The sequence below is a fragment of the Dermochelys coriacea genome, chromosome 5, assembly GCF_009764565.3.
Source record: "Dermochelys coriacea isolate rDerCor1 chromosome 5, rDerCor1.pri.v4, whole genome shotgun sequence".
Lineage (NCBI taxonomy): Eukaryota > Metazoa > Chordata > Testudines > Dermochelyidae > Dermochelys > Dermochelys coriacea.
The window spans coordinates 72,047,326-72,070,270 of NC_050072.1; the positions used below are offsets into that span (position 1 = coordinate 72,047,326).

The 22,945-nt window shown below is 46.7% G+C and overlaps 1 long non-coding RNA gene and 2 other non-coding genes across 3 annotated transcripts; all 3 read left to right on the top strand.

Moving 5' to 3' along the window:
* Positions 1–15,961: 15,961 nt before the first annotated feature.
* LOC119855892 lies at positions 15,962–19,281 on the top strand. Its single transcript, XR_005293060.2, has 4 exons — positions 15,962–16,130; positions 17,284–17,368; positions 17,954–18,016; positions 19,049–19,281. It is a non-coding gene; the product is annotated as an uncharacterized LOC119855892 (long non-coding RNA).
* On the top strand, positions 17,521–17,652 carry LOC119856463. The gene has a single exon (XR_005293313.1). It is a non-coding gene; the product is annotated as a small nucleolar RNA SNORA13 (small nucleolar RNA).
* Positions 18,660–18,789, top strand: LOC119856464. The gene has a single exon (XR_005293314.1). It is a non-coding gene; the product is annotated as a small nucleolar RNA SNORA13 (small nucleolar RNA).
* Positions 19,282–22,945: the final 3,664 nt, after the last annotated feature.

Sequence of the window (22,945 nt, forward strand, 5' to 3'; positions counted from 1 at the left end):
ATGGGATATTAGATGGATGGGATCTGAGTTATCCAGGAAAGAATTTTCTGTAGTATCTGGCTGGTGAATCTTGCCCATATGCTCAGGGTTTAGCTGATTGCCATATTTGGGGTCGGGAAGGAATTTTCCTCCAGGGCAGATTGGAGAGGCCCTGGAGGTTTTTCGCCTTCCTCTGTAGCATGGGGCACGGGTCACTTGAGGGAGGCTTCTCTGCTCCTTGAAGTCTTTAAACCACGATTTGAGGACTTCAATAGCTTAGACATAGGTGAGGTTTTACGTAGGAGTGGGTGGGTGAGATTCTGTGGCCTGCGCTGTGCAGGAGGTCGGACTAGATGATCAGAATCGTCCCTTCTGACCTTAGTATCTATGAATCTATTACCCACTCTGCAGGCAAAAAGATTATTTCATTCTTCAGGGTCTCTAGTCAGACACTACTTATTAGATTGGCTAAAAATCAACTAGTAATATTAATCATATACTGTACCATCAGTTGACTAATAGCAGATCAAGACTGAGAAAGCAAACCAGTAGCAGAGCAAGACAAAGTGTACTGACATAGCGGGGCCTGCAACAGGGATCAGCAACCTTCGGCAAGCGGCCCATCAGAGTAATCCGCTGGCGGGCCACAAGACATTTTGTTTACGTTGACTGTCCGCAGGCACAGCCCCCCACAGCTCCCAGTGGCTGTGGTTCACTGTTTCCGGCCAATGGGAGCTGCGGGAAGCGGCGGCCAGCAGAGCCCTGCGGCCTGCTGTAGCTCCCATTGGCCGGGAACAGCGAGCCGCAGTCACTGGGAGCTGCAGGGGGCCGTGCCTGCGGATGGTCAACATAACAAAATGTCTCATGGCCTGCCAGAGGATTACCCTGATGGGCCATGTGCTGAAGGTTGCCAACCCTGGGCCTACAAGCTAGCCTAGAATAAGATGACCTATGGCCTGGCTAGACCAGTCAGGAATAAGTCTCATTTTCATGAACATTAAAACTCAGTATCTCAAATAATTTCAAGATAAAAAAAAAGTATTGTTTATCCGTGCCAGCCTTTGTCTGAGTTTGTGTGTAACAACAATGCTTGTTGTGCGTGTGTAAACTGGTGTTAGGAAAAATGGCATTTCTGCCGTACTTATGTTAATGTAGATGGGAGCTAGAGCAACATTTTCCAGCCAGAAATGATATATATGTAATAAAGAGCCATACCACGGACAAAAGGATTGCTCTTGCAGAAACCAGCACACCTATATATATCTATATATCTATCTATATATATATATATATAAACACCCTCTCTCTCTCTCTCTCTCTCTCTCTCTCAATTTAAAAGTGGTAACATTCAAGTTAACAAAAGCTGGGGCAACTTCAGCTGGTTCCTCCACAGAGCAGCTGAACATCAGGAATTCAATCTTTAGCAGAACTGCAGACATTCCAAGCCAGTGACTAACATGCTGTTCATATGCACCAACTTCAATTTTCTAGTCACTTGAGAGCAGCAGGAGTTATATGTTAAAGGGAAAATTTCTGCACCGAGTAATTCCCACATTGATTTTCTACTGAAATTCTTTTCAATATGTATACAGTGTTACTCAGTATGTTGTTATTTATATTAATAAATACAAGTCTGATAGGGCCAAAGTATTCAAATATGGGTTCCTGAAGTTTGGCACTGAAATCCATTGTCCTACACCAAAGTAAATGTGATCTGAGTGTTGCTTGTCTTCTCTCAATATCTGGCCACATTTATTAGCATTACTAACAATAGATTTAGTTGCCAAACTTCAGGCACTCATTCTGGCCAAAGTGCTTTATTGACAAGACAACAAAGTCCCTGCCCCAAAGATATTACAAATGAAAGAGCAAATTAGTGGTTCCAAATCTGCGGGAGAAAAAGACTGTTATTCACAATTCTTTTCTTTGCAAGCTCAACCAGTGACCTAGTCAGTGCAACCAGTGCACAAGTTCACTGCCTTGTCTGCAATGAGAGAAAAGGTGGAAGAGTGATAAAACCGGAAAAAATATTCTTAAACCTGAGTAAGCAGGCTGAAAATACAGTCCACCACTTGCAGGCTTGAGCTATGAAGTAGCTGAGGAAAAATCTGAAAGGAGAATCATATTGCACCGACAGCAGGTAAGCTTTTGACATCAAACACATTTAACAGTATTTCTCCACAAATCCACTGCTAATTTGCTCTTATAACACAAAGTTATTTAGGAGTACTTGTGGAACCTTAGAGACTAACAAATTTATTAGAGCATAAGCTTTCGTGAGCTATAGCTCACTTCATCAGATGCATTTGGTGGAAAAAACAGAGGGGAGATTGATATACACACACAGAGAACATGAAACAATGGGTTTATCATACACACTGTAAGGAGAGTGATCACTTAAGATAAGCCATCACCAGCAGCGGGGGGGGGGGGGAGGAAAACCTTTCATGGTGACAAGCAAGGTAGGCTAATTCCAGCAGTTAACAAGAATATCTGAGGAACAGTGGGGGGTGGGGGGGGGTGGGGGGGGGGAGAAATAACATGGGGAAATAGTTTTACTTTGTGTAATGACTCATCCATTCCCAGTCTCTATTCAAGCCTAAGTTAATTGTATCCAGTTTGCAAATTAATTCCAATTCAGCAGTCTCTCGTTGGAGTCTGTTTTTGAAGCTTTTTTGTTGAAGGATAGCCACTCTTAGGTCTGTAATCGAGTGACCAGAGAGATTGAAGTGTTCTCCAACTGGTTTTTCAATGTTATAATTCTTGACGTCTGATTTGTGTCCATTCATTCTTTTACGTAGAGACTGTCCAGTTTGACCAATGTACATGGCAGCGGGGCATTGGTGGCACATGATGGCATATATCACATTGGTAGATGCGCAGGTGAACGAGCCTCTGATAGTGTGGCTGATGTGATTAGGCCCTATGATGGTGTCCCCTGAATAGATATGTGGACAGAGTTGGCAACGGGCTTTGTTGCAAGGATAGGTTCCTGGGTTGTTGGTTCTGTTGTGTGGTGTGTGGTTGCTGGTGAGTATTTGCTTCAGATTGGGGGGCTGTCTGTAAGCAAGGACTGGCCTGTCTCCCAAGATCTGTGAGAGTGATGGGTCGTCCTTCAGGATAGGTTGTAGATCCTTGATGATGTGTTGGAGAGGTTTTAGTTGGGGGCTGAAGGTGATGGTTAGTGGCGTTCTGTTATTTTCTTTGTTGGGCCTGTCCTGCAGTAGGTGACGTCTGGGTACTCTTCTGGCTCTGTCAATCTGTTTCTTCACTTCAGCAGGTGGGTATTGTAGTTGTAGGAATGCATGATAGAGATTTTGTAGGTGTTTGTCTCTGTCTGAGGGGTTGGAGCAAATGCGGTTATATCGTAGAGCTTGGCTGTAGACAATGGATCGTGTGGTATGATCTGGATGAAAGCTAGAGGCGTATAGGTAAGATTAGTGGTCAGTAGGTTTCCGATATAGGGTGGTGTTTATGTGACCATTGCTTATTAGCACCGTAGTGTCCAGGAAATGGATCTCTTGTGTGGACTGGTCCAGGCTGAGGTTGATGGTGGGATGGAAATTGTTGAAATCATGGTGGAATTCCTCAAGGGCTTCTTTTCCATGGGTCTAGATGATAAAGATGTCATCAATGTAGCGCAAGTAGAGTAGGGGCATTAGGGCACGAGAGCTGAGGAAGCGTTGTTCTAAGTCAGCCATAAAAATGTTGGCATACTGTGGGGTCATGTGGGTACCCATCGCAGTGCCGCTGATCTGAAGGTATACATTGTCCCCAAATGTGAAATAGTTATGGGTGAGGACAACAACTCTGACATCATAATCAAAAAGGCTGACAAAGGAGGTGCTGTCGTCATCATGAATAGGTCGGAGTATGAACAAGAGGCTACTAGGCAGCTCTCCAACACCACTTTCTACAAGCCATTACCCTCTGATCCCACTGAGAGTTACCAAAAGAAACTACAGCATTTGCTCAAGGTACTCCCTGAAAAAGCACAAGAACAAATCCGCACAGATACACCCCTGGATCCCCGACCTGGGGTATTCTATCTGCTACCCAAGATCCATAAACCTGGAAATCCTGGACGCCCCATCATCTCCGGCATTGGCACCCTGACAGCAGGATTGTCTGGCTATGTAGACTCCCTCCTCAGGTCCTACGTTACCAGCACTCCCAGCTATCTTCGAGACACCACTGACTTCCTGAGGATACTACAGTCCATTGGTGATCTTCCTAAAAACACCATCCTAGCCACTATGGATGTAGAAGCCCTGTACACCAACATTCCACACAAAGATGGGCTACAAGCCGTCAGGAACACTATTCCCGATACTGTCACGGCTTTCCTGGTGGCTGAATTTTGTGACTTTGTCCTCACCCATAACTATTTCACATTTGGGGACAATGTATACCTTCAAATCAGCGGCACTGCGATGGGTACCCGCATGGCCCCACAGTATGCCAACATTTTTATGGCTGACTTAGAACAACGCTTCCTCAGCTCTCGTCTTCTAATGCCCCTACTCTACTTGCGCTACCTTGATGACATCTTCATCATCTGGACCCATGGAAAAGAAGCCCTTGAGGAATTCCACCAGGATTTCAACAATTTCCATCCCACCATCAACCTCAGCCTGGACCAGTCCACACAAGAGATCCACTTCCTGGACACTACGGTGCTAATAAGCGATGGTCACATAAACACCACCCTATATCGGAAACCTACTCACCGCTATTCCTACCTACATGCCTCTAGCTTTCATCCAGATCATACCACACGATCCATGGTCTACAGCCAAGCTCTACGATATAACCGCATTTGCTCCAACCTCTCAGACAGAGACAAACACCTACAAGATCTCTATCATGCATTCCTAGAACTACAATACCCACCTGCTGAAGTGAAGAAACAGACTGACAGAGCCAGAAGAGTACCCAGAAGTCACCTACTACAGGACAGGCCCAACAAAGAAAATAACAGAACGCCACTAGCCATCACCTTCAGCCCCCAACTAAAACCTCTCCAACGCATCATCAAGGATCTACAACCTATCCTGAAGGACGACCCATCACTCTCACAGATCTTGGGAGACAGGCCAGTCCTTGCTTACAGACAGCCCCCCAATCTGAAGCAAATACTCACCAGCAACCACACACCACAGAACAGAACCACCAACCCAGGAACCTATCCTTGCAACAAAGCCCATTGCCAACTCTGTCCACATATCTATTCAGGGGACACCATCATAGGGCCTAATCACATCAGCCACACTATCAGAGGCTCATTCACCTGCGCATCTACCAATGTGATATATGCCATCATGTGCCAGCAATGCCCCTCTGCCATGTACATTGGTCAAACTGGACAGTCTCTATGTAAAAGAATGAATGGACACAAATCAGACGTCAAGAATTATAACATTCAAAAACCAGTTGGAGAACACTAGAGACCGGGAATGGATGAGTCATTACACAAAGTAAAACTATTTCCCCATGTTATTTCTCCCCCCCCCCCCACCCCACCCCCCACTGTTCCTCAGATATTCTTGTTAACTGCTGGAAATAGCCTACCTTGCTTGTCACCATGGAAGGTTTTCCTCCTTTCCTCCTCCTGCTGCTGGTGATGGCTTATCTTAAGTGATCACTCTCCTTACAGTGTGTATGATAAACCCATTGTTTCATGTTCTCTGTGTGTGTATATCAATCTCCCCTCTGTTTTTTCCACCAAATGCATCCGATGAAGTGAGCTGTAGCTCACGAAAGCTTATGCTCAAATAAATTTGTTAGTCTCTAAGGTGCCACAAGTACTACTTTTCTTTTTGCGAATACAGACTAACACGGCTGCTACTCTGAAACCTGTCAAAAAGTTATTTAGGTTAGTCAGGAACAGAGAGGACCGTGAGGAATTCAAAGAAACCTAAACAAGCTAGGTGAATGTGCACTGAAATTCAGTATCAATCAATGCAAAGTAATACATATTAGAGAGAAACATTTAAATTATTCATATACCTTACAGGGTTCTTAATTAACTGCATCACCTCTGAAAAAGGACCTAGGCATCACCTAGACAGCTCAATGAAGAGCTCTGCCCAATGTACAGTTGTGGTCAAAAAAGCAAATAAATGTTAAGATGCATAATGAATGGAATGATGAATAATACAGAGAATGTTATAATGCCTTTATATGAATCAATGGGGCAACCACTTCTGGAATATTGTGTGCAGTACTTGGCACCCCATCTTGAAAAGGATATTTCAGAACTAAAAGGGGTTCAGATGAGGGCAATGAGAATGATCTAGAACATGGAAAAATTCACATGTAAGAGAAAGACTGAAAAGATTGGGATAACAGGTTTCAGAGTAGCAGCCGTGTTAGTCTGTATTCGCAAAAAAGAAAAGGAGTACATGTGGCACCTTAGAGACTAACAAATTTATTTGAGCATAAGCTTTCGTGAGCTACAGCTCACTTCATCGGATGCATTCGGTGGAAAATACAGTGGGGAGATTTAAATACACACACAGAGAACATGAAACAATGGGTTTTATCATACACGAGTGATCAAAACCCATTGTTTCATGTTCTCTGTGTGTGTATTTAAATCTTCCCACTGTATTTTCCACCGAATGCATCCGATGAAGTGAGCTGTAGCTCACGAAAGCTTATGCTCAAATAAATTTGTTAGTATCTAAGGTGCCACAAGTACTCCTTTTCTTTTTTTTTTAAGATTGGGATAGTTCATCTTAGAAAGGAGAGGGGGCATAATAAAAGTGTATACAATAATGAATGGTTTAGATTAGAAACTAGATCAGGATCTTCTGTTCTCCCTGTCTCATAACAGAAGAACAAGGGACCTCCACTTAAATTAAAAGTTGGGAAATTCAAAAACCATAAAAGGAAATACTTGTTCATACAACATGTGATTAAGCTGTGGAACACAGTAACACAGGAAGTTGTTGAGGCCACGAATTTACCAATATTCAGAAAAGGAATTGAACATTTATAAGGATAGCAACACTACTGAGATTTATTATAGCTGATGCTAATAAGTTTTGGCAGGAATATTAAACTTCATACTTCAGGGTTTAAGTCAAGCTCTATCTATTAGAGACCAGGATGAAAGCTAATGGGAGGAGAGGGGGCAGATTATCCCACATTTGCCTACTGTCGGGTTTGTACATCTCACTCTGAAGCACTTGGTGTTGTCCACTCTCAGATACAGGATTCTGAACCAGACGGATCTGGGTCTGATCTAGTACTATACGGTGATTCCTGTGTTCCTAAGAACCAATAATAATTTGGCAGTGTGGACCTTTCCCTATTCCTTGGAATTGGTGGCCTTATACTGACATCTGGTGGGTTTTTAACAAAAATTGAAACAAACTTTGAAATATAGTGGACTAGCAATACTAACCCATTCATTTGGTGCCTGCTCTCTTTTAAGAGAAGTCACTACAGGAAGTCTTCACCTTGAAAGAGTTCCAAACCACTCAAGACAGCAAAGCTAACAGCAATACTGCACCAATGACTCATTAAGCTTCATTACAAAACAAGTTACAAACATTTCAGTTACTATTCACATTACTCCTGTGAGACATTATCTATCAGTCTGTGTTAAAGTTTCCTACAGCACCATCACCATAATACCTAAGCACATATTATGCCCATTTTGCACGAGGAAATGAAAGCAAAGAAGTTACATGGCTGATCCTGCAAGCTCTGGGTGCAAGGAACACCCAGGATCTGACACACAGGACCTTGCCTAAAGAAAGAATCCGTGCCAAAATCTGGATTAGCACTTTAGCATTCCTGGCTCCCCATTATTACCATTATGCCCCTCTCTTTTTTTGCTTTAATACATATTCTGGTGCTCAGTGTTACCTGCAATAGTTAAATTGGCTTGCAATTTATGTCAGTGTTAGAATTCATGGATCCCGCAACTCAAGAGAATAAGGAAACACCCATAAGTAATGGAACAAAACAGGACATTTATTATACATTAGAAGAGTTTTAACTGATTATAGTCTTAAAAAAACAATGATTGGAGGGCTTGCTCTTCCTCCTAAATCAGCACTGAGGGGGGTGAAGAATATAAGCTGCTTTTACAGCATTGATATTCAAGAGGAAGGGTAAAGGCAGAGATGGGGCCACATCATTCCCCTTGGCCACTTGGGTAAATCGATGAGAAAGTAATACAAGTTGAGACTATTTTATCTCTCTGGAGAGAACAAACCTGCTGGCTGCGGAATTCATATACTTTGATAATATAAGTAAAAGGGGAAGGGAGCACCATGGACCACTGGGCAGTTCTTTCTAGAACTGAAGTCTGCATCTGTGGATATCTATAAAGACCTAAATAGGATTAAGTAGTGTGAAAGGTTAGCTAATGTGTTAGCTAGTGAGAAACTCTGTAGAAATGATCAGAGAGACTTCACTACTAGAGAAAGGACTTTTCCAATGTGTCTGTAAAGATTCCAACAATTACAAAAATAAAAGGCTAGCAGCAGGGGAGAAAAATACCAACAGGGAGGAAAAAAGCCAAATTGTTCCTCTTCCTCTATTAAAACAACAAGGAGTCCGGTGGCACCTTAAAGACTAACAGATTTATTTGGGCATAAGCTTTTGTGGGTAAAAAACCCATTTCTTCAGATGCATGGAGTGAAAATTACAGATGGCATTATTATACTGACACATGAAGAGAAGAGAGTTACCTCACAAGTGGAGAACCAGTGTTGACAGGGCCAATTCAATCAGGGTGGATGTAGTCCACTCCCAATAATTGATGAGGAGGTGTCAATTCCAGGAGAGACAAAGCTGCTTTTGTAGTGAGCCAGCCACTCCCAGTCCCTATTGAAGTCCAAATTAATGGTGTTAAATTTGCAAATTTTCTTACTCTATTAGGAAACTTTCCAACTTTCAAGAGAACCTAGATAGCTCTGTTCAAAAATTCTGTCTCTCCTGAATCCTCCCCAGTTGAGAACTAACATTAAAAGCAAACAGCAGCTCAGAAGAACACTTTTTATAGACCAGAGGTATAGTCATACCATCACTAGACCTTAAAGGTACAAACAAGTCCTTTTTAATTAAACAAACAAAACCTTTCCAACCCCATCAGAGGTGTTAGTCTAATTAAAAAGAACCATCTTGCCCTTAAGCAATGGCCACTTTATCAAAAGGCAAAAGATAGAACATATATTTCCCCCATTCAGCTGAATATATGATCTTGTTTCAGAAGGTGCTGTGCACAAGCATCCCCTGTGTGGTCATCTATATTATCTTCTTTTCCCCAAGGGGCTCAGATTTTCAGAGCTCAAGGCCATATTGTCAAGTGTTCAGCTGTCACATCTGGAGTCAGATTTTCAAAACAGCTCAACTCCCATGTAGGTATTTAAATAAGGGCCAGATTTTCAAAAGTGCTCAGTATCTCTCAACTCCCAGTGTGATGCTTATGGACAGCTTTTTGAAGAGAACTCAGCACTGAATGTGATGAATTCTTAAGGAAATCTAGCCACTTATTTTGGTGCCTAACTAAAAGCTGACCTCTTTCGAAAAATCTTAAAATTCTCTGTCTTACCTTTTGTTCTGCCAAGTCATAACATTATTTACTTATGTTGTTTTATTAGGGAAAACAAGCAACGTCATTACTCAAGTTTTGTGTGTGTTTGTGAGACCCTCCTGCCCTCTCCCCTGAGCTTATGTGTCCCTCTGTCATATCATATCTAACCTAGACCTCAAACCTGCAAACTGTTCTGCATTGGCCGACCCAATGCCCACATGGCACCCCATTGACTTCATTCAGGTCCATAGAATGCCATAGATCCTTGGTACAGGGACCATGTTGTCACTCTCTCTGCACAGCACCATGCATAAAAATGATGCTATATAAAATGTTAAATAATAACAATAATTTGGTACTCGGGGTTTCTGTGCAACGGGTCATTGCTTGGATTGGGCATCTGCAAAGTTTATAAACTCCACAGAAGAGAGACTTCAGAGTAGATTAATTCTGCTGCAGAAAGTCATTTCTGTACTACAGCTAAAGTGATTATACATCCTGGTTTAACTGGGAACGTCCTGGTTTTTCATATGCTGTCCTGTTGTCCCAGGAATGTGTAGGTTTTTTATTTAACCACTCAAAATGTTTTTTTTTTAAATAACTACAAAACGTACGCTCAAAACATATTGCTATCCTGAGTGGAAGTTGTTCCGTGTTTACCAGCAACAAATAGTCCAGTGCAGTGGACAAAGTATTGAGAGTGCATCTTCACTGCAAGGTTAGCTTGAATTAGCTACACTAAGGCCCCCTCTACCCTGGCAAGTTTCTGTGCAATAAAGCAGCTTTCTGCACTGTAACTCTCGAGGCCAAGCCACTTAGTGCGTAGAAACTGCGCAGCTGTAGCGCTGTAAAAATACCACCCTGAGAGGCGGAGAGCTTTCTGCGCCAGGGCCACAGCATTGTGGTGCCAGTAGAGACACCATGGTTAATTACAGCGCTGTGATTGGCCACCAGGAGGTGTCTCGCCTCTCTGGTAATCGGTTTGAACCCTACTGCCCTACCCTCAAGTGACCAACCGTCACCCCCACCCCGTAAATTCCTTGGGAATTTTGAAAGTCCCCTTCCTGTTTGCTCGGTGATGTGTGCAGTGGTCTCAGCGCATCTTTCCAGGTGACCATGCCTGCTCCACGCACCAGGCGATCCCCGCTTTGAACAATGCTGAGCTGCTGGACCTCATCAGCATTTGGGGAGAGGAGACTGTCCAGTCCAAGCTGCACTCCAGACATAGGAATTATGATACCTATGGATAGATTTCACGATACATAACAGAAAGGGGCCATGACCGGGACACATTGCAGTGCAGAGTCAAAGTGAAGGAGTTGCAGAATATCTACCACAAGGCACTGGAGGCAAACTGCTGTTCCCGTGCTGCACCCACAAGCTGCCAGTTCTAAAAAGAGCTGAACGCGATACTCAGCGGCGACCCCACCTCCACTGCGAAGACCACTGTAGATACTTCGGGCTTGTGTGCCAGTCGAAAGTGGACTGTCCAAGGAGGAGGAGGAAATCTTGGACGAGGATGTGGAAGGGGAGGAAGACCCAGAGGCAGAGGATGACTCGGAGGTCAGAGATACATGCAACCACGAAATCTTTTCTACCCAGGAGAAATCACAGAATCATAGAATATCAGGGTTGGCAGGGACCTCAGGAGGTCATCTAGTCCAACCCCCTGCTCAAAGCAGGTCCAACCCCCAACTAAATCAAGAAGACTAGCCAGTCACAGCTGTTGGATGTTGGCAAAGCACAAACAGGAGAGGTGACCCCTGGTAAGTGGATTTGATTTTGGGAATCGCTGAAGCGAATTGTTGGGGGAAGGAGGGTTGTAGAAAGCAGATTTGTCTCCCACCGCATGCCTAGTCTGAGTGGTGGAACAGGCTGTTGTTTGACTCCCTCACTTCATGGGAATCTCCCTCAGAGATCTCCAGGAAACTCTCATGGAGATACTGGGCAATCCGTTGCCACAGGTTCTTCAGGACAGCTGCTTTGTTTCTTGCCCCATTAATGGTAACTTTCCCATGCCACTGTGCCATCATGGGGGTTGGTGGTGGTGCGGGGAGAACCATTGCTGCACATAGGCGAGCCGCACAGGGGCTAGGGCGGAAGCCGCCGTCTTGGAGAAGACCCTTCCTTGATTCCCTGCTGACCTTCACCAGCGAGATATCTTCCATAATGATCACATCCTGTGGAAAGTGTGGAGATAGGAATGTTATCAGGCCCCAGCTACAGTGCTGGCTCTCCCCAAGAGCCACATGCCCAGTGTACAGCAAGGTCTGGGAAGAGTGATTTACCCTGCCTCTGCACCATTTTGGGGGTCTTGTGGCTCATGTGTGCTTGCCTGGGATCAGCCAGTTAGTGACAGGTGTCTGAGTACTGGCTGTATTTTAAATCACTAAATCAGTGTTCTCTGTGTTGCAAACAATACTGCTTCTGTAAAGCGTTGTGTTTAAAGTTCACAGAGATGACCTTGGGAGCCCAGCCTCCCTCTTTTTTATCAGCGGCTGAACGGCTGCACAGAATTAGAAAGCAACCAAGAACTAAGGAGGACTTTCTGTGTGATGTTATGATGCACTCCGCAGCCGAAAAACAGGAATTGAAGGAGTGGTGGGACAGCAAGAAGAAAAACCGAAAGGAGAACGCGGCATGCCAGAATGAAGCCACAGAGCGGCTCTTAAATGTTATGGAGCACCAAGCAGACATGATCCAGGCAATACTAGCTCTTCAAACCGAGCAGCTCCATGCCCGCCGTCCCTGCAGCCGCTATCACAAACTCTTTCCCATGCTCACCACAGACACCACCAACACACTTTTATCAACCTCCTGGCTCCAGTCTATACCCACAGCATTCCACTCCTCCCCCCTCATAGTCCAGTACTGCGGACTCCCACTAGCCACTGCTCTCAACACCCATCTGTAGCAGGGTGGACACCCTGCTCGGGCCCAGAAGGGTTTAAGATAGCCCTGGGAGAGGGCTGGGGCAGGGGAAGAGTTGGGCTAATTGGCAGAGCAGCCGCAGCTGGGGGCCACACCCCAAACAGACCCAGTAGGCCTTATAAAAGCCAGGAGCAGAAGAGACACTCTCTCTAGCTTCTGAGAGTGAGGGACCTGGTTGCAGGGACCTAAGCAGAGTACCTAGATTGGAGAGGGTTGGGGAAGGGCCTGGGGAACTCCAGCCAGGAAAGCCCCAGGCTGCGGCCTAGCATTAGGCCCAACAGGTACTGGGGTTGCAGGGTTCAGCCCAAGGTTAGACAGAGGCAGCAGGTCCAAATCTAACCTTGCCTGAGATGAGTGGCTCATACTGCAGTCTGCCTCAGGGCACAGGGGCTAGTTGGTAACTAGATGGAGCCTCCAACTGAGGTGAGGTAGGGATAGTGGATGGGGAGGTTCCCCTGGGAGGGGACAGCACCCAGTGAAAGGAGAGACATGGGAACCAGCAGCAAACCAAGACACCGGCCTGAAGAGAGTGCTCTGGAGGCTGGAATGCTAATTCCCTGAGACGACCAGCAGGAAGCGCCGCTGGTGAGTCTGCGACCTGTGACGCCATCCCTCTGTAGTTAGGTGCTGCTGAAGCACAGTACCTGCTGCACTGTACTCCAAAGGAAAAGGTTGGATATGAACCCTGGACATAATCACCTCCTAGCATTACAAACACTGCACTCGCAAGCATAGCAACAAATATCAGTGGGTTTCAGCTTCAAATTGTTGCCTCAAGGCATCCATGATCCTTATGGCCCTGCGCTGTGCCCCTCTAATAGCCCTGGTCTCTGGCTGTTCAAACTCAGCCTCCAGGTGCTGAGCTGCTGCGGTCCACCCCTGAGTGAAGCTTTCACTCTTCCCCTCACAAATATTATGGAGCGTACAGCACACGGCTATAAGCATAGGAATATTGTCACTGGCCAGGTCCAGCTTCCCATAGAGGCAGTGCCAGTGGGCTTTTAAATGGCCAAAAGCACACTCAACAGTCATTCTGCACTTGCTCAGCCTGTTAAACCACTCGTTTCTGCTGTCAAGTTGCCCTGTGTATGGCTTCATAAGACACGACATTAAGGGGTAGACGGGGTCTCCCAGGATCACAATGGGCATTTCAACTTCCCCTGCAGTGATCTTCTGGTCCAGGAAGAAAGTCCTTGCTTGCAGCTTCCTGAGCAGGTCAGTGTTCTGAAAGATGGGTGCATCATGCACCTTTCCAGACCAGCCTGCGTTAATGTCTCTGAAACGCCCACAGTGATCCACAAGCGCCTGGAGAACCATTGAGAAATATCCCTTGCAATTAACGTACTAGGTGGTCTGGTGCCAGAATTGGAATATGCGTGCCATCTGTTGCCACTTGGCAGTTAGGGTAGCTCATTTGTGCAAAGCCATCCACAATGTCATGCACGTTGTTCAGAGTCACAATCTTTCAGAGCAGGATGCGATTAATGGCCCTGCAGACTTCCATCAACACAAGTCCAAAAGTCAACCTTCCCACTCTGAACTGGTTAGCGACTGATCGGTAGCAGTCTGGAGTAGCCAGGTTCCACAGTGCAACCGCCATGTGCTTCTCCAATGGCAGGGCAGCTCTCATTCTCGTGTCCTTGCACCACAGGGCTGGGGCGAGTTCATCCAGTGGTGAAAGTAAGCCGGTCCGGTACGCTGTGCTGCACTGGACTGGCTTCCCCAGGTTGGCCATTTAAAGGGCCCAGGGCTCCCTGCAGCGGCCGGAGCCCCGGGCCCTTTAAATCGCCTCCTGAGCCCACTGCTGGAGCGCTGGGGTAGCGGTGGAAGGGCTCCAGCAGTGATTTAAAGGATATGGGGCTCCCCTGGGGTAGCAGCGGCAGCTAGAAACCCTGGGACTCCGGCAATTTAAAGGGCTTGGAGTTCCACTGTGGTAGCAGTGGCCAGAGCCCTGGGCCCTTTAAATTGCCCCGGGGCTCCCAGACGCTTCTGCATCTGGAAGCTCCGGTGGTGATTTAAAGGGCCTGGGGCTCCCAGTCGCTGCTACCGCAGCCAGAACCCCAAGGCCTTTAAATCTTGATTTAAAGGGCCTAGGTATTTAAAGGTCCCGCCTCTTCTGGTTCAGGCAATGCCTCTTCCGGTTGAGGCCACATCCCCTGCTCAGAACTTTGGCATACTGGTAAGTCCTTTAACTTGCTTTCACCTCTGAGCTCATCACAGTCCCATGAATGTGGCTTTCCTCATCCGAAAGTTCTGCAGCCACGCTTGTCATTCCTAGACGTGCATCACGATGTGATCCCACCACTCGGTGCTTGTTTCCTGAGCCCAAAAGCGGCATCCCACTGTGATCAGCACCTCCGTGAATGCCACAAGCAATCTCATGTCGTAGCTACTATGCATGGCGAGATCAATGTCGCACTCCACTTGCCTTTGTAGTTTAAGGAATAACTCCACTGCCACTCGTGATGTGTTGGTCAGAGCGAGCAGCATACTGGTCAGCAGTTTGGGATCCATTCCTGCAGCCAGAAGAGGCAGGACATGCAGTACACAAATGGTTGAAAGATGGCATCAAATGCAGCCAGAAGCACAGGGATTGCTGGGATGCGAAGCAATGCATCATGGGGCATTGGTACACGACCCAGGATGCCCTGCAACCCCCTCCACCTTCCTACAAGTCTTAGCGGCAGAAGAGAACGAGGTGCTCTGTGGGATAGCTGCCCACAGTGCACCGCTCCAAACAGTGCCGCAAGTGAGACGCTATTGTGGAGGCAGCTGACAGGGTGAATACATAACGGTTTCCCTTCAGCGCTCGCTGAGCAGTGCTGTAACCCTGCCAGTGTAGACGTACCCTAAGGCAGTGCTTTCATGTGGCTTGTGTAGTCCCATCACGGCGGGTGGGAGAGAGCTCTCCCAGCGCTGTAACCCCCCCCCCCCCACGAGGGGAGTGGCTCCCAGCGCTGGTGCACTGGCTACACGGCCACTCTACAGCGCTGAGCCTTGCCGCGCTCAGGAGCGTGTGGCTTCGCACCCCTGAGCGAGACGGCTGCAGCGCTGTAGAATGGCCGTGTAGACAAGGCCTAAGCTGAACTCCTCTCAAATTAGTCTAGCTTGAGTGGGGAGCCCTCGGACTGCGAACCCCCCCCCCCCCCGAGCCTCACAGTGTGATGGGTTTAACAGCAGGGAGCGAGCGTTTGTCTTGCAGCACCTTGCTCTACACCTAAAACTTGGGCCCACCCGGCTCCTTGCTCAGGCTGTGAGAAGTGTCCTGCCTGGGGCACGTGGACATAGGTTGCCCCAACCCCCCCTGTAGACCCAGCAGCGAGGTCAAGGGAAGAATTTTCCTTCGCCCCAGCTCCTGCCCGGCCCCTCGGTGGGGGGGCGGGGGGTGGAGTAACGGATTTACTACACCCCCCCCCCTTCCGGGTGTGGTACACTCCCCTCCCCCTCCTTCCCTGTCTGGGCGAGGCGCTGGTACAGTCGGGCCCCCTCTCGCGGTGGTACACGCCGCTCCTCCCTGCAGCGTGGTTTGTCCGGCGTGGGGCATGCTGGGAGCGGGGGGTGGAGTCTCTCTCTCTCTCTCTCTCTCAGGCGGGATGGGTCCGGACGTGCCCGATGGTTGCTACTCGGCCGCCGGGCCGGTCGGTTCGGGAACAGCAGCGGCCTCGTGGTGAGCCGGCCCCGGCCAGAGCCGCGGGGCAGGGGGCGCGTGGTTCGCGAGCAGAGGCGGGGAAGCCGGGTCCGTAGTGGGGGGCGGGGCGAGGAGGCGGTTCACGTGCCAGGTGCCGCGGGTTGGGGGGAATCTGGCTGGGCCTCGCGGCGCCTAGCGCCGTGCACGAGCCCCCCCCCCCCGCGCTCTGCGCGTCCAGCGCGCGCCCCTCCAGCCGGGACTCCGCGTCCCGTGACCGTGGCTGGCCTGGCGCGAGGCCGGTGGGTCGGTCCGGTAGGGAAAGGGAGCGGCTCGTGGCTCGGGGGCTCGCGGCCCGGCCGCGCTGTGGCCGCTCGGCCCCTCAGACGGCCGCCCGAGCGTGTCCGGGGCCGAACCCCTCGGTTGTCTCCCGGGCGGAGCTGTTGGGTCGCAGCGGCGTGGCTGGCGGGCTGGCGCCGCTGACCCTGTGGCGTGCGGGGGAGCCGCCGCCGCCGCTCGTGTGATGAGGGCGCGGGTCCCAGCGGCCATCCCCGGGCGGCTCCGCGGGGATTTTGGTACGTGCTGCCGGCCCAATGGCTGCTCAGCTCCGCGAGCTTCCCCTGGCTTGAGAGTGGAGCACGTGCACGTTTGTAACTAACGCAGACGATGTGAAGAAAGCCACAAAACTCCTCCTCGCCGCGTTAGGTGCCTCGGTTGTGCGTGCTCGTGCTGCATGGGGAACAGCAGCGAGCAGACTGATAAATCGCACGTGCTCGACCCAGGGGTTGGTTGGCTACTGGGAGATCGGTCAAATTCTGTAGAGGTGAAGGCTTCACCTGGTGGAAGACTGGGTTTTCTGCATCCTGTTTTTTGCATCCAGACCTCACGTTCCCTAATATGCTCCGGTTTTGGACTGTTGTTTTTTTTTTAACTGCACAATGCACCCTTTAAATCAGCATGGGCAGATCACACAATTTGGAGGAGGGAGAAATCCTTCCGTTTTGTAGAGCAGCCTCCTCCCTAAGGCTAGTATGAAATGTGGCTGGGTCTTCTACATAATCACTGGCTGCCAGAAGAGCCCTATGAAGCTAGTGGTATGGAGGACAAAATTTACTTAGATACAAGACTAGTTTGACTTTAAATTGATCTGTTTAGACATTTGTTATATTTTATCTTTTTTCCTCCTGTTTTTCAGATGTAGGCAGAGAATGCCTATTGATGCACTTTGCCTAGTTGACAAATACCACTTTACGAGAAGTTGGTTAGACAGTTCCTGAATGGTATGATTATTTTTAATGGAATACGTGACATTTGTATATAATTCAAAAATTTACTTCTAACTTGGTCTTTTGGAGGTGACCATTTGTTTATATGCTGTTAAGCTAGGTTTTTCACTGAGAAATGAAATGATCACTTTACAAATTTAAATACTTGCCTTTGTGTTACCCATTCACTATCTCTCACAGTGAACGTGGTGTCAAAAAAGGCATACAAGAACTCTTGCTGAAAAGGTTTTGGGAGATGGTTATGTACCTTTTCCCTCCACAATTCTGCAAGGACAGAATCTCTGTAGAAAAGTTGATGTTTGAGTGGTAGGCATGAGCAGCCTTTAAGGTCAGAAGAGACTGTCATGATCCTTTAGTAGTAGTATGACTTCCTGGACATTGTGGGCCACACAACCTCATCCACCCCCACTATATCCTTCCTTCAGTATTGTTTTTTTTACCATTATAATGGACATCAAATTAATCTCTTAGAGGTCACCAGAATTTTGATAAACAAAAAAATCCAAGAAAGTGGTGATGGGTGGGGTTGGAAGAATACATACATATTAATTGTACTAACTTGTATTTGTTTCTGTTCAGTGGAGAAAATGAGTCAATGAATAGAAGATTACAGTTTCTGTACATACGGCCTTGTATACTATGGTAAGATAGAAATGTGTGTGTGCTTTTGAATTCAGTGTCTGTTGGTTAAAGTGAAAGGTTCCATTTGTATGCGACAGTACCTTTTAAGTCTTATGCCATAAACACTGATTAATTGCTAGTAGATGGTCATGTCTATTTAAAGTTTGGTGAACACTTTTACTCTACAGAACTCTAAATCTGTGATTTTTTTTTTTTTTTTTTTGGTAATGCTTAATTGGTTACTTAGCTTGTAAGATCATGCAGAATGCTCTAGTGTCCAAGGATCATCTAATTTATTTTGACTTATTAAATGTTTATAAGTATCTTCCAAAACTGAAATCAGTTGCAGAATATTGGTGCACAATATCATAAGCTAATCAAACTTCAGGCACTTATCTGGCCTATTGCCCCAAAGCTAAATTGCAGGAGTCAGAAGTGAATCATAATAGCTTTTTCTAGTTTCTACTGGAAGTGAATTTTTTAGTTCTCTTGTTCTTATTTGCATTAAACTATTTTAAATAACACTACAACTAACGCACACAATTTTTTAAAAAGTACTTTTCTTCCTATAACTTCCAGTATAACATTTTTATATTTCTTGACTAAGGCTAGTTTAACTGGCAGACTTTACAACTAGGCATTTTTAAAGAATATATAGCCTTCTTGCCTTTGTGTTGCCCATTCATTTCACCAATGTTTGTGGTGTCAAGAAAGGCATAAAAAAAGTCCTTCTGCAGCATTATTTGATGTTGGGAATTAATCTCTCCCATGATTCTGCTATATAAGGGACAGTTTTGTGACAGCTTCTATCATAACTAAATTTAGAATAGTGCTCGGAATTAAAATAGGATCCGAAGTCCTGCTTAATGGAGCAAGGAATTTGGTTTAGGAATTAACCTCTGAAGATGTCCCTATAATATAGATACTTGACTGTTTCAAAGCTGAAACAAAACCTGACCTTGTGAAGCTATTTTCTACCACCCTAGAGGATCTTGCAAATTGCTAAAAAATGATTTAAACATATCTCATCTGATATTCAATATTTTTTTTCAGTAAACATTTCTACAGAACCAGCTCAAGTTCGGCAGCATTTCTTCCACCAGAAGAATGTTCTGGAAGAAATATACAGGTAAATGAATTTTAAAAAGATGGAACTTGTAAATCTGAAAATCATGGTAATGTATTGCTAGTGTGTTCACAAGAAGACTCAAGTAGCTTTTAACTATATGTGGCAGTGGTGAGGGAATGGTCTTGTGTACTAAAAAATAAAGACTATATATTTTTAATTGCTGCGTTTGTTGAATTTTTCTAAGTACCACCTTCTCAGTAAACTAAAATCAGTTCTTATACTGAGGTAATAAAATATTGATCCTGATGTTTGTTCAGCTGTTCCATTTGAAAATCTTCACTTTCCAAGTTGCATTGTCTATAAAGCTTAATTGCACTTATACACATTCAAGTGTTACCTCAATGTAGTAGATCAATGTGTCTTTCAGCATCAATCATAGGCTGTAAACTATACCTTCACCTATTACAAGTAGAACCAAATACACAAGGCAGAAATTAGTGGTTGGAATTTCTACCACTATTCAGGCTGAAAGACTTATGCTTTCATTGTACCATCAAGTGACTTAATTCCAATTTCTAAATACTATGAAATCAAAAATTCCATTCTTGATCAGGCAAATATGTAATGGTTAACTGTGTGTCTTATTTCCAAATTTGCCTCAAGGGAAGACTTAGACAAGTTTAACTCAGTAAAGCAAGATGTAATTATTGGATGCAATGGAAAACTTGGGGATTATATTAGGGATTATATTAATTCTCCAGACATACCATCTGTACAAAATTCTCATTCCTGGGTCTTTGATTCTTCGAGCAAGACTATTGATACTCCCCTAGCCCTTAAGGGTTGCTACCTCTGAGGGAAGCAACATTGGAACACAGTGCAGGCCCCCTACTGGCTGTCAGCAGGCCATCTACTGCTGAATAGAAATGATCTCCAAAAAAGTCATTTCTTTAACTTTGATCAGCAAAGGAACTCTGCTCAGAGGCTTGGGCCTTGTCTATACTACATAGTTTTGTCAGCAGAACAGCGAAAGTGTACAAACTGAGATGCTCCTCCCGCTGATACAACTCCCCTGCTATGCCAACATAACAAAACTACCTCGATGAGCATCATAGAGCTTGCAATGTAGTTAGAACAACGCAGCCTCAGTGGAGATGCCTTAATTGGCCTCCAGGAGGTATCCCACAATGCTCATGACCGCTCTGGTCAGCAGTTTGAACTATTCAGTCCTGAAGGTACACTGGTATGTACCCTCCCCATCTACATTCTTCATGGGTTCCTGGTCCCTCTCAGTACCCTGTGCACTCCACCCCTAGGGACTGGTTTCTCAATGAAAGTTGGAGTTGCACCCAGCTGTGAGAGCCCCAATTGCGAGACAAAACACAAACTTTTGGTTAATCTGGTTATTAAATTCAAGTCTATTTGTGACATACATGCGTCATCAGTGCTAACATTGAAACACAGTGGCTGTAGGTAGCAATATTTGCTTAGTATAATTAATGTTCAGGAAGCAAGCACTACATTCAAAGAATAGAGTTCACAGGTGAGGTCCTCTACTCAGTCCAGGCCATCTAAACACTGAGCTCAATCACAGAGAGCCTCGGAAAACATCCCACCACCACTGTGAGGACCTGCCTGAAGCTCCTGGGGTATGTGGCATTGTGTACATACATTGTAAAGCATGTGAGGCTGCAACTCGGACCGCTTCAGGCCTGGCTTGTGACAGTGTACCAACCACGCTAGGACTGCCTGGACAGAGTGGCCACACTTCTCCCTTTGGTGATCAATTCCCTCTTATGGTGGTTGGACCCGGGGTGGTATGTGCTGGTGTTCCATTCAGGAGACCACAGCCATCAATGTCTCTAGTCTCTGATGCTTCCAAACTGGGATAGGGAGCTCACCTGGGGCCCCTCAGGGCTCAAGGCCCCTGATCCCAGAAGGAGCTCTTGCTACATATCAGTGTGAGAGAACTCAGAGCAGTGCCTCTTGCTTGGCAAATGTTCCAGCCCCACCTGTAAAACAGATGTGTGTTGATGCTTACAGACAACATGACTGATGTTCTGTATCAACAGTTCTCAAACTGGGTCAGGACCCCATTTTAATAGGGTCGCCAGGGCCAGCATTAGAGTTGCTGGGACTTGGGGATGAAGCCTGAGTTCCACCCCCACCTGGGGCAATAGAGCTCTGGCTGCAGCCCCTTCTCCTCCAGTTGGGGTGGCAGGGCTTCGCCTGCTGCCCCCTTACCCTCCACCCCAGGTAGCTCCAACCCCAGGAGTCATGTAGTAACTTTGTCAGAAAAGAGGTTGTGATGCAATGAAGTTTGAGAACCCCTGTTCTATATCAACAGACAGGGTGGAGCATGCTCCTTTCACCTATGCCAGGAAGCCTGTGAGAATTCTGCATAACCTACTCCATCCACCTCAAGACTTCCTACTTTCCAGGGGCCCAGAACGGGTTAGCGCCTTGTCTCAGCAGGTCCTTGCCAATCATGAATGGTCCATTCACCCAGATGTTGTGAGGCACATTTTGCAGTGGAACTCCCCAAATAGACCTGTTTGCAACAAAACACAACAGGAAGTGTCTACAGTTCTGCTCCTTTCATGATCACAGTCTGGCCTTGCAGGCAGATGTGTTCCTTCTGCCCTGGAAGGACCATCTTTTCTATGCATTCCCATCCATTCTGCTTATACACAAGGTCCTGCTGAAGTTCAAGGGGTAGGGAGTGAGTCTGATCCTGATAGCACCATCCTGTCTACCAACATTGATCCACCACCTCCCTGGAGCTCTCGGTCAGAAAACCAATCACCCTACCGCTACTTCCAGATCAGATCTCCCAGGAACACGGACATCTCCTTCATACAAACCTTGAGTCCCTCCATCTGATGCCCTAGAAGCTCCATGGCTGAATCCTTTGGAATTAGCGTGCTCAGGCGCCGTTCAGGAGGTTCTGTTCAGGAGCAGAAAGCCATCCACCAGGGTCACATACCTGGTAAAATGGAAAAGGTTTTCAATCTGGGCTGGGCAGAAGGGGATCTTACTCACTCTAACTTCGATATCATGTATCCTGGACTATTTGTTTTATCTAAAACAGCAAGGGCTGTCTGTGTCTTGGATTAGGGTGCACCTGGCAGCTAGTTCAGTGTTCCATCCAGGTGTGAGCGGTAAGTCCATCTTTGTTAAGGCGCATTGTAGTTGTTTTCTGAAAGGACTGGACAGGCTCGACCTGCGGGTGAGCTAGTTGATCCCACCTTGGGACCTTAACTTGGTTCTCTCAAGACTCACAGGGGGACCGTCTGTATCCTTGGTGACATGCTCTTTGCTTTGCTTTGCTTGTCATGGAAAGTGGCCTTCCTCGTAGCCATTACTTCAGCCAGGAGGGTCTCAGAAATCAGGACCCTTACTTCAGAACTACCCTACATGGCCTTCTTCAAGGACAAGGAGCAGTTGTGCCCCCACGCAGCTTTCCTCCCAACGGTGGTGTCTGAGTTCCACAAACAACCATCTCGTCTTGTTCCCAAAGCCACATGCCAAAAGCCAGGAGCAGAGGCTCCACTCGCTAGATGTCAGGCGGGGGCTGGCCGCCTTCATAGATAGGACCAGATCTTTTAGGAAGATTTCTCAGCTCTTCGTAGCAGTGGCAGACAGGATAAAGGGCCTCCCAGTCTTGGCCCAAAGAATTTCTTCATGGATTACTTCTTGTATTTACACGTGCTATGACCTGGCGAAAGTCCCTGCTCTGGCACAGATAGCACGTTTCATGAGGGCCTTCTGTGGCATTCGGGGCACAGGTTTCCGTCAAGGATATCTGTAGAGCAGCAAGATGGGTCTTTAGTCCACACCTTCACAACCCACTACGCCATCACACAGCTGGCTAGAGATGA